Below are 16767 nucleotides of genomic sequence, written 5' to 3' on the forward strand. Positions count from 1 at the left end.
GGCCACTAACCTCCACTAAGGTCCAGTTAGGTCTCAGGTAATTAACCCCAGCTCAACCCTTGGTAGCTAGGCAACGAGCGTCAAGGCTTTACTTAGGAGACAGAGTGTAAAGCATTCAAATATCACAAAACAGTAATTAAATAAAACACAGGAAACAGTTTGAAAATCCAAAACCAATTTATAAAAATAGTTTATATTTTTATCTTTAACCCCTTCCAGGGGGGGGGGCAAATCCACTAGACACCAGGGATTTTGTTTTGTTTTTTTTATTTTGGGGCTATCCCTTGTGCAAGGGTCGCCCCCCCTGGGGGTCAATTTTTTTTAGTGTTTCGTCCCCCCCAGGAGCAGATCGCCTTTTTTTCGGCGGATCTGCCCCCAGGGGGGGGCGAAATCCACTAGATACGAGGGATTTTGTTTTTCTATTTTGGGGGCGACCCTTTGGGCAAGGGTCGCACACCCCTGGGGGTCAATTTTTTTTAGTGTTTCACCCCCCCCCCCCTGGGGGCAAATCGTCTTTTTTTTGACGGATCTGCCCCCGGGGGGGGGGGGGGGGAGCGAAATCCACTAGACACCAGGGATTTTGTTTTTATTGTGTTTTTTGGGGGCAACCCCTTGGACAAGAGTCGCTCCCGTGGGGGGCTATTTTTTTTTTCTGTTTCGGCCCCCCCGATGGCAGACCAGCCATTTTTTGGGACGATCTGGCCCCCGGGGGTAGAAGCACACTAGGCGCCAGGGATTGTGTGGTGTGTGTGTGTGTGTGGTGTGTGTTTGGGGGCACCCCTTGGGCAACGGTCGCCCCCCTAAAGTGGGGAAAGTTCGTATTGGCCATCTCTGCCCCCTTTGGGGGCAGATGGGCCTATTTTTGTAGGCCCATCTGCCCCCAAGGAGGGCAGAAACCACCAATACACCAGGGATTATTTTTTTTATTTTTTGTTTTGTGCTGGGGGTGCCCCCTTTGGGAAGGGTCACCCCCTAAAGGGGGCACAGAGGTGTTGCCCATTTCTGCCCCCCTTGGGGGCAGATTGGCCAATTTTTTTACGCCCATCCACCCCCGAGGGGGGCAGGGTCCACTTAGGTACCAGGGACAACTTCTAAGTTCTTGGTGGTGGGGTGTTTGTCAACTGGCGAAGTATTTGTATTTGTGATTATAACAATTTATTTCTTCTTTTTCTTCTAGTTCAACGCTTTTGCTTCCTTTGCTGTGGATCCTTGCGGTTTTGGCAGTAGTTGTCCTGCGGTTTGCATAGTTGCATGTTTTAGGTAAGTGAAAGCAATTTACTCCAAAGGAGTATTGTTGACATGCATGAATGACATGTTTGTAGGTGGTGTACTAAATGCAGTATTGTGTGTTTGACATTGTCCTCAGATTTGAGCACAGTGATGTTTGTGTTGTCATATGTCTAATTTGCTTTTTTCTTTTTTCTTTTTAGTGGGATATCATTGGTGATTGCTGTGTCTGTGCAGAGTAGTTGCTTGGTGAGTAGCTTTTTCAGGCAAGTGAGTGGTAAAGTTTTTTGCAGTACATAACTCTTTGTGATAAAGCTACACTTTGTTTATTACTTATTTTAGTGCTAGTTGTTGTTGGCAATCCATTTGTTGTTAGTGAGGATCATGGCTAGCCGCAAAGTGACCGCTCAGTAGGTTGTTCGCATGCTCTTTGAGTCGTCTTCAGACCATGATTACGACACTGACTCTGCATCTGAGTCAGAGGAGGAAGCAGGAGATTCTGGAAGTGAGTTTTCTGTCCGAGAGTGTTCTTCTGATGAGGAAGCTACTCTCAGTGCAGATGAAGGGCCTGTGTTAGAGGAGGACATTGATGTGCCAAGAGTGCAGCAGCCTGGGGCTGAAGGGTTTCCCATTAGAAGACCTGACACCTGGATTGCCCAAAACATGGAGAAGCCACAGTTACCTACATTTACTGGTCTACCAGGGTGTAGAGTTAATAAGGAAAACTTTTTGCCTGTCCATTTCTTTCACTTGTTTATGGACGATGTCTTTTTGGAAGAGATTGTGGAGCAGACAAATGTGCATGCAGAGCAATATTTGCGGGTCAATGCTGCCAGACTTAAGCCTCAGTCTAGAGCTACTCAGTGGGTTCCCACATATCTGGAAGAGATGAAAAGGTTTTTAGGTTTGTCTTTTTTGATGGAGTTGATCAGGAAGCCGTCACTGGCTTCTTATTGGTTTACTAGTCCCTTGATGGCAACTGCTATATTTCCTGCAACTATGACACGTAATCGGTATTTGCTTCTTCTTCGTATGCTGCATTTTGTAGACAATGCTTTAGCCTTGCCACGAGATCACCCTGATTGTGACCGTCTTTTTAAGATTAGGCCTGTCCTTGATCATTTTGTGGATCGGTTTTCAGAGGTCTATGTTCCAGGCAAAGAGATAAGTGTGGACGAGTCTTTGGTCCTTTTCAAGGGGCGTTTAGTTTTTAAGCAGTTCATTCCTAGTAAGAGGGCACGGTATGGGATTAAATTGTATCTGCTGTCAGAAAGCAGTACAGGATATGTGTATAATTTCCGGGTCTACACTGATAGGGATTCCAGTATTGACCCTCCTGGTTGTCCGCCCACTTTTGGAGTTAGCGAAAAAATTGTGTGGGAACTTGCTAGACGGCTGTTTAACAAAGGTCACCATTTGTACGTAGATAATTTCTACACTGGAGTGCAGTTGTTCAAGGAGTTGTTTAGAGTGGACACTGTTGCTTGTGGCACAATCCGTTCTAACCGGAAAGGCTATCCAAGGGAGCTTGTCTGTAAGAGACTTGTGAGGGGACAGTGCAGTGCCTTGCGGAATAATGAGCTGCTAGCTATGACATTTTCAGACAGGAGGGATGTGTACATGCTATCGACCATCCATGATGAGAGTACTTCCCCTGTGTCTGTTTGGGGTCAGGTTGCGGAACTGCGCAAACCTGCGTGCATTTTGGACTACTATAGGCACATGGGTGGTGTTGATAGAGTAGATCAGAGGTTGGAACCTTACACTGCCCTTCTTAAGTCTTATGTGTGGTATAAAAAGTTGGCCCTACATTTATTTAATTTGGCTACTTTTAATGCTTTTATTGTATACAAGGATTGATTGAAAGATCAGCACTTTCCAGATCACATTCCTCCCACTCCCAAAAAAGACTTTCCCACAAAGAAATGTAGAGTATGTGCTCGGAGATTAATCTGGAGGGAGAGCCGAATGTACTGCCCCGAATGCCCTTCAAAGCCTGGGCTGTGTGTGCCCAGCTGTTATAGAAGTTACCATACCAAAAAAAAATCTGGGAAATACCGTGAGCGTAAGCTGTTTTATATTTTCATATGTTTCACGGTTGGCATCTCTGTCGTATTTAGTTAGAGCTTTTGTGTTTGTAGTTTTGTGCTTATTTTATAATTAGTGGTATCTTTGTTGTTTATAAACAAAAAAAGTGATGGCGGTGTGCGTGGGGTGGCGCTTGGCTGGCGGTGTGCGTGGGGTGGCGCTTGGAAGGCGGTGTGCATGGGTTGGGGCTTGGCTGGTGGTGTGCTTAGGGTGGTGCTTGGCTGGTGGTGTGCTTGGGGTGGCGCTTGGCTGGCGGTGCCAGCCAAACACCAGTACACACTCCCATCAGCTGGTGTGATTCTTGTATCAGGCATGTGGGCGTATGTAAGTGATGGGCCCTTGAGTGGCGCGGTCTGTCGATGTGAGTGTTGTAATGTGGTGGGCCCGTGGCTGGCGGTGTGAATGGTCTTGTGCGTGTCATGTATGAAAGGTGTGTGAATGGACTGTAAAGCGGTTGGTGCCTTGTCGCGGCTTTACAGCTCACGAGTTGTGAGTCATTGGTTCAGTTTTTTGCCTTTCAGTTATTAACAGTGCATTTCATTTTTGTGAAATCTCTTGTTAATAAAATTTGATCCACCGAACCATCACTCACCCTCGTGCCAAATCCAACCAGTATGTGTGGTAAAAATGACAAAACCTTCTCCGCTGTAATCAGGCGTCGCAGCACACCTGTGACATGCTAGGTGCCTCGGGTGGGACCCCGATGATGAAGCATGCCACCAACTTGGTTGGTGGGTGAGGGGTCTTTTTCACATAACCTAAGTGTGTTTGTTTTCACAATTTTAGTGTTTGGCACATCACGGACGTATGTGCACACATCAAAATGATATATTACAAAAATACCTGTGTTTGGGGGGGAGGGCCCACCTATGTTTTTGGTCCTGGGTGCAGCCTTCATCTAGGGAAACCTACAAAACCCAGACATTTTATAAAACTAGACACCCCAAGGAGTCCAGGGAGGTCTGGCTTGCGTGGCTTCCCCAACACTTTCTTACCCAGACTCCTCTGTAAACCTCAAAATTTGCATAAAAAGCTTATTTTCCTGACTTTTCTTAGCAGGATCACCGCTCCAGCACAAAATTCCTACTCCCCAGTTTTCCCCTCAGTCTCCCAAGTAAAATGACACCTCACTTATGTGGGTTCCCAAAGCAGAGTCCGTCTAAATATGTATAAAAGAATATGTCCTTATAAACTCGCTAGCTATCCCCTCTATCTCTACAAGTTTGGGGCCTTATTCTGTTGCAGGAACCTGGCCCACCCACACAAGTGAGGTATCATTTTTATTGGGAGAGTTGGGGGAACGCTGGGTGGAAAGAAATTTGTGGCTCCTCTCAGATTCCAGAACTTTCTGCCACAGAAATGTGAGGAACATGTGTTTGTTTAGCCACATTTTGAGGTTTGCAAAGGATTCTGGGTAACAGAACCTGGTGAGAGCCCCACAAGTCACCCCATCTTGGATTCCCCTAGGCCTCTAGTTTTCAGAAATGTAAATGTAAAAAATGTAAATTAGCACTTGTATAGCGCACTACTCACCCGTTAGGGTCTCAAGGCGCTGTACTCATACCGCTATGGAACCCCTCCTGGCTTTTCCCTGTGAGGCACCCACTCCTGAGCACCCCCAGGGTGAAGCCAGGCATCCAAGCGCTGTTGGGGCCGTTGTGGAGATTAAGCAAGCTATTGCCCAGAGTTGCAGAGTGGGACCCATGAATTAGATTAGGCACCGAGGCGAGAATTATCTGGTCAAGGGGAATTGAGCCCAAGACCTGCTGAAGCGGGACTTGAACCCTGGTCTTGAGCCAGATCTCTGCTTCAGGGTCTGCCGCTCTAACCATTGAGCCACACTTCTCCACAAGCAATGCACAGGTTTGGTAGTTTTCCCTAGGTGCCGGCTGAGCTAGAGGCCAAAATCTACAGGTAGGCACTTTGCAAAAAACACCTCTGTTTTCTTTAAAAAAATTGGATGTGTCCACGTTGCGCTTTGGGGCGTTTCCGGTCGCGGGCGCTAGGCCTACCCACACAAGTGAGGTATCATTTTTATCTGGAGACTTGGGGGAACGCTGGGTGGAAGGAAATTTGTGGCTCCTCTCAGATTCCAGAACTTTCTGCCACAGAAATGTGAGGAACATGTGTTTTTTTCAGCCAAATTTTGAGGTTTGTAAAGGATTCTGGGTAACAGAACCTGGTCAAAGCCCTACAAGTCACCCCATCTTGGATTCCCCTAGGTCTCTAGTTTTAAAAAATGCACAGGTTTGGTAGGTTTCCCTAGGTGCCGGCTGAGCTAGAGGCCAAAATCTACATGTATGCACTTTGCAAAAAACACCTCTGTTTTCTTTAAAAAAATTGGATGTTTCCACGTTGCGCTTTGGGGCTTTTCCTGTCGCGGGCGCTAGGCCTACCCACACAAGTGAGGTATCATTTTTATCGGGATACTTGGGGGACCGCTGGATGGAAGGAATTTTGTGGCTCCTCTTGGATTCCAGAACTTTCTGCCACAGAAATGTGAGGAACATGGTTTTATTTAGCCAAATGTTGAGGTTTGCAAAGGATTCTGGGTAACAGAACATGGTCAGAGCCTCACAAGTCACCCTATCTTGGATTCCCCTAGGTCTCTTGTTTTCAGAAATGCACAGGTTTGGTAGGTTTCCCTAGGTGCCGGCTGAGCTAGAGGCCAAAATCTACAGGTAGGCACTTTGCAAAAAACACCCCTGTTTTCTTTCAAAAAATTGGATGTGTCCACGTTGTGCTTTGGGGCGTTTCCTGTCGCGGGCGCTAGGCCTACCCACACAAGTGAGGTATCATTTTTATCGGGAGACTTGGTGGGACGCTGGGTGGAAGGAAATTTGTGGCTCTTCTCACATTCCAGAACTTTCTGCCACAGAAATGTGAGGAACATGTGTTTTTTTAGCCAAATTTTTAGGTTTGCAAAGGATTCTGGGTAACAGAACCTGGTCAGAGCCCCACAAGTCACCCCATCTTGGATTCCCCTAGGTCTCTAGTTTTAAAAAATGCAGAGGTTTGGTAGGTTTCCCTAGGTGCCGGCTAAGCTAGAGGCCAAAATCTACAGGTAGTCACTTTGCAAAAAACACCTCTGTTTTCTTTCAAAAAATTGGATGTGTCCACGTTGCGCTTTGGGGCATTTCCTGTTGCGGGCGCTAGGCCTACCCACACAAGTGAGGTATCATTTTTATCAGGAGACTTGGGGGAACATAGATTAACAAAACAAGTGTTATTGACCCTTATCTTTCTCTACATTTTTTCCTTCCAAATATAGGAGAGTGTGTAAAAAAGACATCTATTTGAGAAATTCCCTGTAATTCACATGCTAGTATGGTCACCCCGGAATTCAGAGATGTGCAAATAACCACTGCTCCTCAACACCTTATCTTGTGCCCTTTTTGGAAATACAAAGGTTTTCTTGATAGCTATTTTTTACTCTTTATATTTCAGCAAATGAATTGCTGTATACCCGGTATAGAATGAAAACACACTGCAGGGTGCAGCTCATTTATTGGCTTTGGATACCTAGGGTTCTTGATGAACCTACAAGCCCTATATATCCCCGCAACCAGGGGAGTCCATCAGACGTAACAGTATATTGCTTTCGATAATCTGACATTGCAGGGAAAAGTTACAGAGTAAAACATAGAGACAAATTGATGTTTTTGTCACCTCAATTTCAATATTTTTCTTTTTCAGTTGTTATTTTCTGTAGGAAAACCTTGTAGGATCTATACAAATGACCCCTTGCTGAATTCAGAATTTTGTCTACTTTTCAGAAATGTTTATGGTTCTGGGATCCAGCATTGGTTTTATGCCTATTTCTGTCACTGACTGAAAGGAGGCTGAAAGCACAAAAAATTACAAAAATGGGGTATGTCCCAGTAAAATGCCAAAATTGTGTTGAAAAATTGGGTTTTCTGATTCAAGTCTGCCTGTCCCAGAAAGCTGGGAAGCTGCTGAGTTTAGCACCGCAAACCCTTTGTTGATGCCATTTTCGGGGGAAAAACCATAAGCCTTCTTCTGCAGCCACTTTTTCCCCTTTAAAAAAAAAAATGCAATTTTCACTGTATTTTGGCTAATTTCTTGGCCTCCTTCAGGGGAACCCACAAAGTCTGGGTACCTCTAGAATCCCTAAGATGTTGGAAAAAAAGGACGCAAATTTGGCTTGGTTAGCTTATGTGGACAAAAAGTTATGAGGGTCTAAGCGCGAACTGCCCCAAATAGGCAAAAAAAGGCCTGGCAAAGGAGGGGGAAAAGGCCTGGCAGCGAAGGGGTTAAAATGACACCAAAACTAATAAAATCGGATAAGGGGAACCGGAGATATGAATTTTTAAAGATTTTTTTTTTTTTTTGTGCCTAGAAACAAAAAGCCCCAATCGGAACATCTGGTTGCACCTCGACCGGGGCAAAGTCAAAGTCTAAGGCCGACCGCGATGGAGCCTTGCTCGGCTACAGGCCGCGGGAGGCCTCGTTTAAAAGTTTACATTCACACTTAGTCTTTTTTTCGAAGATTTTCTTCAGCAGGACGAACCTGCCAGTCCAATTCGACCTCCTGGAGGCCTTCTCCAGATACGCGATGCTGAAATCCTCGGTGGAGATTTTTACCTTCGGACTTAGTTGTTTTTTTCGAGGTGAAAATCCTTCGACCGGGGTAAACCTGGATCTTGATCCGACGTCCATGGAGACATCCTCGGATACGCTGGCTGGGAGGTCCCGGTCAACTTTTTACCTTCGGACTTAGTCTCTTTTTCAGAGATTTTTCTTTACCGGGATGAACCAGAAAATCAGACCGAGTCGCGGTTGAGGCAAGCCGGCTAGAGTTGCCGCGGCAGGTCGGTCCCTCTATGGAGCTTTTTTTTTAAAGTTCTCCAAACTTCTGGGGCTTCGCCCATATGTCCTTTTAAGGTTCTTTTGAGGTCCACAGCTCACCCCAAGGGTCTAGAAGTTCTGAGATGGTCCTTGCAGGGTGCGGACTACAACTCCCAGAATGCACTTGGCGCAAACTCCTTTTTGGCCACTGGACAGTGGTCAGCTGGTCGCTTTCTTCAGGAGTTGGTGCAGGGGACTCTGGTTAGAAATTTTTCACCTGTAGCAAACAGGGAGTCCCTCCTTGAACCAGTTGAAGCCAGGCAAAGTCCTTCTTGTGGTGAAGCCCAAGTGTGCAGCTGGTGCAGTCCTTCTGAGTGCAGGCTCCAGGTGCAGGCCAGGGGTCCAGCAGGGCAGTCCTTCTTCTTCTGTAGTTCTTGCTTGTTGGATGTGGTAGGGAACTGAGGTGTGGGTGCAGGTCTGCCAGTTTTATCCTTGCTCCTGGGTGAAAAGCAAGAGGGTCCTGGTTCTCCAATCAGGTGCAGGGTCCTTCCCTCTGTGATGACCACTTCCTGGGAAGTGTGGCAAAAATCAATCCCAGGAGGCAACATTCTCTAAAAATCCATCATGGCTGAATCTGATTTTTGGAGGTTACATCTGGCTGAGCCCACCCACTGGTGTGGCTACAAATCATAAACACACCCCTCCCCTGCCCTCTCCTAATCTAATCAAGGGGGCACCTAGTTGTCTGGGGTTACAGGATGTGGGGGTGTTCCTTTGTGTGAAGCCAGGCCACTTCACACCTCATCAAGGCAGCTTGGCCAAGCTGCTAAAGGCTGGCCAATCAGAGCACAGCTGCAAACACAATGTAGGGCTGAAATTGGCAACTTTGTAGGTAAAGTTTAAAACTCTTTACCTGAACAAGTTATATTAAATCCCACAACTGAAAGTTGTGGGATTTATTACAATTAATTTGATACCAAATTCTTGGTAAGCATCATTTAAGGAGACTTTAAAAATCAAAATAAAGTCTCCCCATTCTAGCCTATGAAGGCCATTTACTACAATGAGGGAAAAACGAATTCGGCTGTTTTTACCTCACCAGGGTTTATAAAACTATTTTTATAAAGTCCCTGCTTATAGGTACATGTCACCCAGCCCTAGGGGCACATAGGGCACACCTTAGGGGTGACTTATATGTAAAAATAAGGTAGTTTAAGACGTTGGAACTACTTTTAATTCTAAAGTCGAATTTGCATATAACTTTAATTTAAAAGCAGCCAGCAAGGCAGGCCTGCCTTTAAAATGACACTGGGCACCTCGGCAGTGCACCTATGGGTGCACTACCTATGCTGTGGTCCCTAAACCTACATGCCCTACCCTATACTAGGGACTTATAGGTAGGTTAACTTAGCCAATTATAATTAGCCTAATTTGCATATCCATTTTACACAGAGCACAGGCCCTGGGACTGGTTAGCAGTACCCAGGGCACCATCAGAGTCAGGAAAACACCAGCAAAAAGTGGAAAATGGGGGCAAAAAGTTAGGGGGCCTCTGCAATCAGCCCTGTTTTCTCACACAAGCCCCCCCCAGCCCACACGCCCAGGAGACTCAGCCCAACCCTGTGAGAGTCTTCCTGGCTTGTTAGGTGAGGAAGACAGTGAAGAAAACTGGCTGTCCCTTTGCAGGGCCTACTCTGGCTTACATCCTCCTGTCATGGTCACTCCCTCTGGGTAGTGAACCTACTCCAACAGTGAAAGGACCCATCTCAAACTGAAACTTCCCTCTAGGGGGTTCTTCCTCCTCTCTCTCTGCCAACTTGGGTAGTGAGGTGCCCACCTCCCCTACTCCTAACTTTGCTAGGGCAACACCTAGTTTACCCAAAGAGGTCACCCAACACTTGAGCAACCCCACCATGACCAACAGGGTCAGGGGGCCTACTTTGCTTTTGGCCCTGGGGTCTTCCTCCCAGGCCAAGTGCAGTGCTGCCAGGAAGGCTAGCACCCAGCAGAGGCTACTGACAGCTGTCATTACCCAGAACCACACCCTAAGCTCTCTACTGACAGGTGGCTGCGCTGCTTTAGGGGCAACTGTGGGGTCTGTCTTTGTACCCCTCTTGCTGTCTAGAGTGGGGGCTACCATCTCCTGTTGCAGACACCCTCCTTCCACTCTCCCTTCTGTCAGTGCAGGGGCAACACCTTGCATCTGGACAGCTGCCTGACTACTCAGGACTTCCTTGGGGTCAGGTGAGGCCTCACCAGTGCCAATTCTGGGCTCCCCCCCTACTGGGGCAGACGGCCTTTGGCTCCCTGGAACTCTCTTTAAGAGTGGCCTACCCTTCCTTTTCTTCTTTCCTTTTCTTGGGGACCCCTGTCTCCTAACTGTAGGGACTGACTCCCCAGGACTTTGGGTTTGGGGGGCGCCCTGGGCGACAACCCCATCTGGTACCAGGCTCACCTCTGGGAGGTCATTGCCCAGGATACAATCTAGGGGGAGGTCAGCACTGACTACCAGCCTAAACCAGTCAAGGATACCCTCACTCTCTAGGTGCACTATGGCTACAGGTTTGGAGGTGACCTCCCCTACGGCTATCCTGACTTTCCTTGTCTCTCCTGGGACATACATGTCTGGGGTCACTAGCCGGTCACTCACTATAGTGTGACTGTCACAGTTGTCTCTCAGGCCAGTGGTAGGGATCCCATTCACCTGAATGTGGTGGAAGTGCCTACTCCCACCCTCAGGGATCACCAGCTTACCATCTGGTCCTGTCTCCCAGCTCAATGCTAGGAGGACTTCAACATCTGAGGAGTCCTCCTCCATGGCTACACTGGACAGCCCAATGCTAACCACCTTCTTTGAACAGGCTGCATCTCATCTGAAGTGACCTGTCTGCTGACAGTCAAAGCAAGCCTTACTGTCCAAGAGCTTTTTTAACCCTGGGTCTCCCTGTCTCTGCTTGTCAGAGTGGGAGTGGGATTTACTCTCCTCCTTCTTAGGGTTCTGGGGTACAGAGGGAGTCTCTGTGGTGGGCTTACCACCTCCCTCCTTAGGTTTTTGGGGACCTGACCCCGCCTTCTTGGAGTATCCCCCCTGGGACTTGACAACCACCCTGGTTCTCAACCACTCATCAGCTGCCTCCCCCAGCTCTCTAGGGTTGGTCAGCTTAGAGTCCACTAGATGCTGGCGTAACCTTTCTTGGGTACAATTGGTCAAGGTGTGCTCTCTCATGATCAAATTGTATAACTCCTCATAAGTATTTACTTTGTTACCAATAATCCAGCCCTCTAGTGCCTTAAGTGAGGTGTCTACAAAGTCAACCCAAGACTGGGTACTGACCTTCTGGGTGTCCCTGAACTTCATTCTATACTGCTCTGGGGTTAGACCAAACTTCTTGGTTAAGCACCTCTTCATACTAGGGTATGAATCTGCCTCCTCCCCCCTTAAGATCAGAAGCCTATCCCTCCCTGAGGTGGGGACCAGCTCCCACAAAAGGGAACCCCAGTATTGAGGCCTAACCCTTCTCATTTGGAGTGCCCTCTCAAAGGCCTCCAACCACTTGTCCAGGGCACCATCAGAGTCAGGAAAAAACCAGCAAAAAGTGGAAAATGGGGGCAAAAAGTTAGGGGGCCTCTGCAATCAGCCCTGTTTTCTCACACAGATATTAAATACATATACATAACTTAAGCAGATCATTAGATGTCCTGAGGTCTTCCTTTTGTATTGAGGGATGAACATGACATCTCCCCAATATTCTATCCAACACAGTGAAGAGTTTAGAAGTATATCTGACCATTACATAGGCCTAGCTATGTAAAATACGCACAATCTCATGATCTGGTTGTATATTTTGAATTAGTCATCATGTGACCAGTGCAGAGACAATGGTTCACCTGCAATTGCTAGACACCTGGGTTAACCTCATGTCTTTCTAAACTTTGGCACACACACTTTGTATGTTGTCACTCATTCCATCAATTGCTTCACTTGGGATGACCAGGACAACATAAAACAAAATAGGCAGAAATGTTTATAAGTAGAGCACGTATGTTGATTGCTCACCCCATATAAAACGGCATCAGTTGTGATATGTCACACAAGGGAGAATGGTAAAAAAAAAACACATTTGCTATGTTTGGGTTTGCAACAACAAGGCCTCATGACAGTTGTAGTCATTTACATGTCTACTTGCCAACACTTACACAATGGTTAGTGTCACAAACCTGTTAACAAACTGCATTTAGGATGGCCATATAGTTAGCTATTGACACATATAATGGGTCTTGAAGTGAGGTTTTTTTGTGGACTACACCTACAGACTTCATTGCAACAAGTGGTTTGTGATGGCAATTGATACATGTGATCTTCTCTGCAACATCATACATTGACAATGATGAGACAACCTCTCTGCTACTTTGTGGATTGCATATTAGGACGCTAGGTAGACAACAAAATTGCAAAAGCTAGATTCGGGACAAACAGAACTTAGTGACAGTTAGTGAGATGCAACTTACCAGAGTCTACTCACCCAGGTATGTTCCTGCCAACTCTTTCACAATGCAGGATGGCCAAGACCTTCTCCTCCCATGGGAACCATCTCATTGGGTTGCTTGGAGTACCACTACCAGTCCTATTGGCCTCCAGGTGTTGATTGGAGGCCAGGGAATGCATCTTTGCCCTCAGGTCATTTCACCTCATCCTAACTTCCTCCTTGTGCTCAAGGTGGTGCCTACTGCACTCACCCAGTCTACTTTCTTGTACACATTTTCCTTATCTGATTAATAGTGTTTTTTTGGACTTGGGCTCCAAACAATTGCTGCTCTACTCTTAGGATTTCATCCACCATGACTGTCATCTCTGCCTCTGAAAAGCATGGGTGTTTGGGCAGTAACAGATCCCCAAATTAAAGTAATTAACAGTGCAACAAAAAACTACACAAAAGAATGAGAAAAAGAGCTGGCAAGTTGTGTGGTGAGTAGTAAAAAATAGGCCTGCCTTCTCTCACCAAAGTGTTTTGTCCAAATGGCTGTGCTGCAGTGGAGTGGCAAAGGGTCATGGTCTAGAATGGGATTTGTTTTATAGTGATTTCCAGGCATGTCCACTTTTGAAATAAACATAAGGTGTGTTGTATTTGTATCCACCCAAATGGCCACTGTAATACTGTAATGGTGCTTTGCTGGGTGGGTACCACAGCAGTTAACCGCCGTCAATGAACTGCTGCCAGAGGACCACCAGTGCCACTGTGTTTTTGCAATCTGCTTGGCGGTAACCTGCTGCCCTGGGTGCATGGAGTACGTATAGCCAACATTGTTGTCTGCTGCTTCACAGGCGGTACACACTTCATTGTCTGGGTCTCCAGTTCAGGCTGCAGGCATCATAATAGGGCAAGCAAAAGACTGCCAACTCCATGGAGTACTTGGGACCACCGCCGAGTAGACTGGACTTCCGATCGCCAAACTCATAGTCAGACCCTAACTCTTTTTCCTACTTCTACAACCTCTGTAGATCAGCAGTGGAATCTATGTGGTCTAGAGAGAACTGTGGCATAGAGTACTTCTTGTCCTTTACAGAAGAGTATACCACATTGTATTACTGAATACCGATGCTATGAATATTGTGGTGCAAGAATACCTTTGACAAAACACTGAAAAGCAAAATATCAAAAGGTAAGAGCTTATTTGCAATTCAATGGGTCTCGCGTTTGCCTGAGTTAGAGATATTAGCGTTGTAAATTCCTAACTGGATTTTTCTTGCCACATAAATTGAAAATTAAAAGTAAAACAGTTGACATAAGCTAGCCAATTCAAATCGCCATGGCTGCCATGAGCCTGAGGGTGAAGGAGAGACACAAAAGGAAAAACAAGTTTGCTCACAGACAAACATTTCAGCAATCCATGCAACAGGGTCAATGGCCAAGGCGGTAAGAACCCCCTCCGCCCCCAATGAGAGACAAAATGAAAGCGTTTACCAATGACAACAAAGGATTTTTGAAAGGCAAGCCCATGAACGAGTGATAGTGATGGGGGTGTGGTGGGCATGGTTAGAAGCCCACAGAGAGATTACAACAGGAAAGTGCGCTTGTACGCTCAACCAAAAAATATAGATTTACTATTTCTAAACTCTAAATCTAAGAACCTTGTTTGTGTGTGTATGTGTGTGTGTATAAATATACACACACACATACATATATATATTACATATATATAAATCATATATATAAAAATCTTATATATATTCATATATATACATGCCCTAAGGTAACTATAACTTGCACCCCTGTGACGCACAGTTTTTTGTTAAACATTTTACTGCAAATATTACAGTGATGTTATTAATAATGATATCAAAGATGTCATGAGTGCTTTAATTTGTAGGATAATTAGCAGTGCATGGCAAAGGCATGAGCTATAGTTACCTTAAGGCACGAGTTATAGTTGCTTGAGAGGACTAACTAGAACTGGTGAATTTCTTTTGTTTTGTACGTTTAAAATGTGAACCTTACTATAAGGACCAAGTAACCTTTGTTTTTAAGTTAATTCTTGTGAGTTGTTTTAATTCTATATGCTCTATATATAATGTTTCCGTAACCTTTGTTTTTTTCAGTGAGTTTTTATGTTTTATTTTATTGTATAATAATTTTCATTACTACACGTTAATTCAACCACTGCTGCGCACGATTTTTGGCTGTGCACAGCCACAATTTGCCAAAACCCTGAGGCCAACCCCCTATAATTAGCCACCTTGCACCGTGTACAGCCTTCACCCATGCGTGGCAGGGGTTGCCCACAAGGCCTGGCCTGCAGCCAGACCCTGCGGCCAATTCTCCTAACCAATAACCACCACACTGCACATGGCCCTTTGGCCACGTGCAGCAGGAGTTGACCACAGCCTGTCTCTCTGGGTGTGACAATAGGTGTAAGAGGGTGAATCTCGGGATGAGAGTAGCTGTGAGAGTGTCTTGGTGTGAGAGTGTGTGCATCAGTGTCTTAGTGGGTGCATCAGTTTCTGCGCAGGTCTGTGAGTGGGTGTGTGAGAGTCTGAGTGAGTGTGTGAGTAGGTGTGTGAGTATCTGAGTTGGTCTGTGAGTGGGTGTGTGAGGGTCTGAGTGAGGCTTTGAGTTGGTGCAAGAGGGTTTGAATGGGTCTGTGAGTCGGTGCTGGAGTGTCTGAGTGGGTATGTGAGTGGTTACGTAAGTGTCTGGATGGGTGTGTGAGTAGGAGAAAGAGAGTGAAAGAGAGAGAGAGAAAGAAAGCGAGTGAGAGGGAGAAGGATAAAGAGTGTTTTAGGCTTTGACGGATGATATATTTAGAATGAGCCCCCCCCCCAAAGTAGAAGAAGCCCTGAGGAGGTGGTGGTCCCTGGGGTGTGTGGAAGGCTGACGGGCCTCCCCCACACAATTTAAATAATAGCCTCAGGAAGGTGGTGGTCTCCACAGCACAGGGCTGCCACCTTGTTACAAATAAACATTGCCCTGAGATACTTAGCCCACCAGGGGGCTTGATAAAGATGAAGTTCGGGAGCCAGTGCTTCTTTTTTTTATTTTCTCCGGATTCACTGTGAATCAAGGCAATTTTTTTTTTTGTAAATGCTTTTTAGCCCTGTGGGAGTCCCTTTGGGGTGTGTTGATGCAGTTGAGCGGCCGCTGAGCTGCAGGGGTATGTTGCCAGATTATTACGACAAGTTTAATTTAAATACATTAGGACAAGTGGTCCATTCCCCTTGTTCCTGTAGAGTGTAATGCAATGGAGGAACAAGGTTTATCCTCCGGGGAAGAAGCAGTGTCTTCCATTTTGTCTGGTCCATCGCTTTTGGGGGACACCACCATCACTCAGGTTCTGACTCAGGCTGAAGGTTGGGACACTCTAGTGGACCTTAAGAAAACACAGGTGAAAACTGTTCTACATGGTGCTATTTTAACAGCGCACCTAGGGGCAAATGCAGCAGCTAGAGGTCTGTTGGTTACCAATGAACCCCTTATTTTCTTTGAGGACCCTCAGTTCAGGTGAGATTGGGCTTTAATAGCTTGGAAGTGTATAAGGGATTGGCTAATTTTGATTATCAATACGGCTAAGAAAATATCTGATGTATTACTGATTCAAATTCAGGCCACTGAACAAACTTTTAAAACACAAATTACTATGTTCAAGAAGAAGCTAGAAGAGGCTAATAAGGAGGTTGCAGAATACAAATAATTCTTGATGCAATCAAAATTTATAAATTACAAAAAGGCCTTAAGACATTTTCCTAGGATGGATTATATCCATACATCACTGATGAATATGTGAAACAGAAGGAAACTGAGAATAAAAGTGGTCAGAAAGAAGGAAGGGAGCAGCTACCTCAGGGAGTGATAGCAGTGATTGGGAGTTCAGACCGTGTCACAGGGGGAGAGGGAGGAGTTTCCATAGAGGCTACATACAGGCACATGGACTTATTCCACCACCACAATTCCCCCCCCCACCGAATATGAACCAGGGCTTCGGCTGGCCACCAATGTATCCACAGATGCATCCCTTACAACCTTATCAATTCCAAACTAATAGAGCTTTTTTAGGAAGAGGACGAACACGAGAGAGGATGATAAAAAGAAACAAACAACATGTCCTATGGGAGGACTTAAATCAACGGGTAACCAGGAGCATGTCCCG

Source organism: Pleurodeles waltl, chromosome 6 (genome assembly GCF_031143425.1).
Source record: "Pleurodeles waltl isolate 20211129_DDA chromosome 6, aPleWal1.hap1.20221129, whole genome shotgun sequence".
Lineage (NCBI taxonomy): Eukaryota > Metazoa > Chordata > Amphibia > Caudata > Salamandridae > Pleurodeles > Pleurodeles waltl.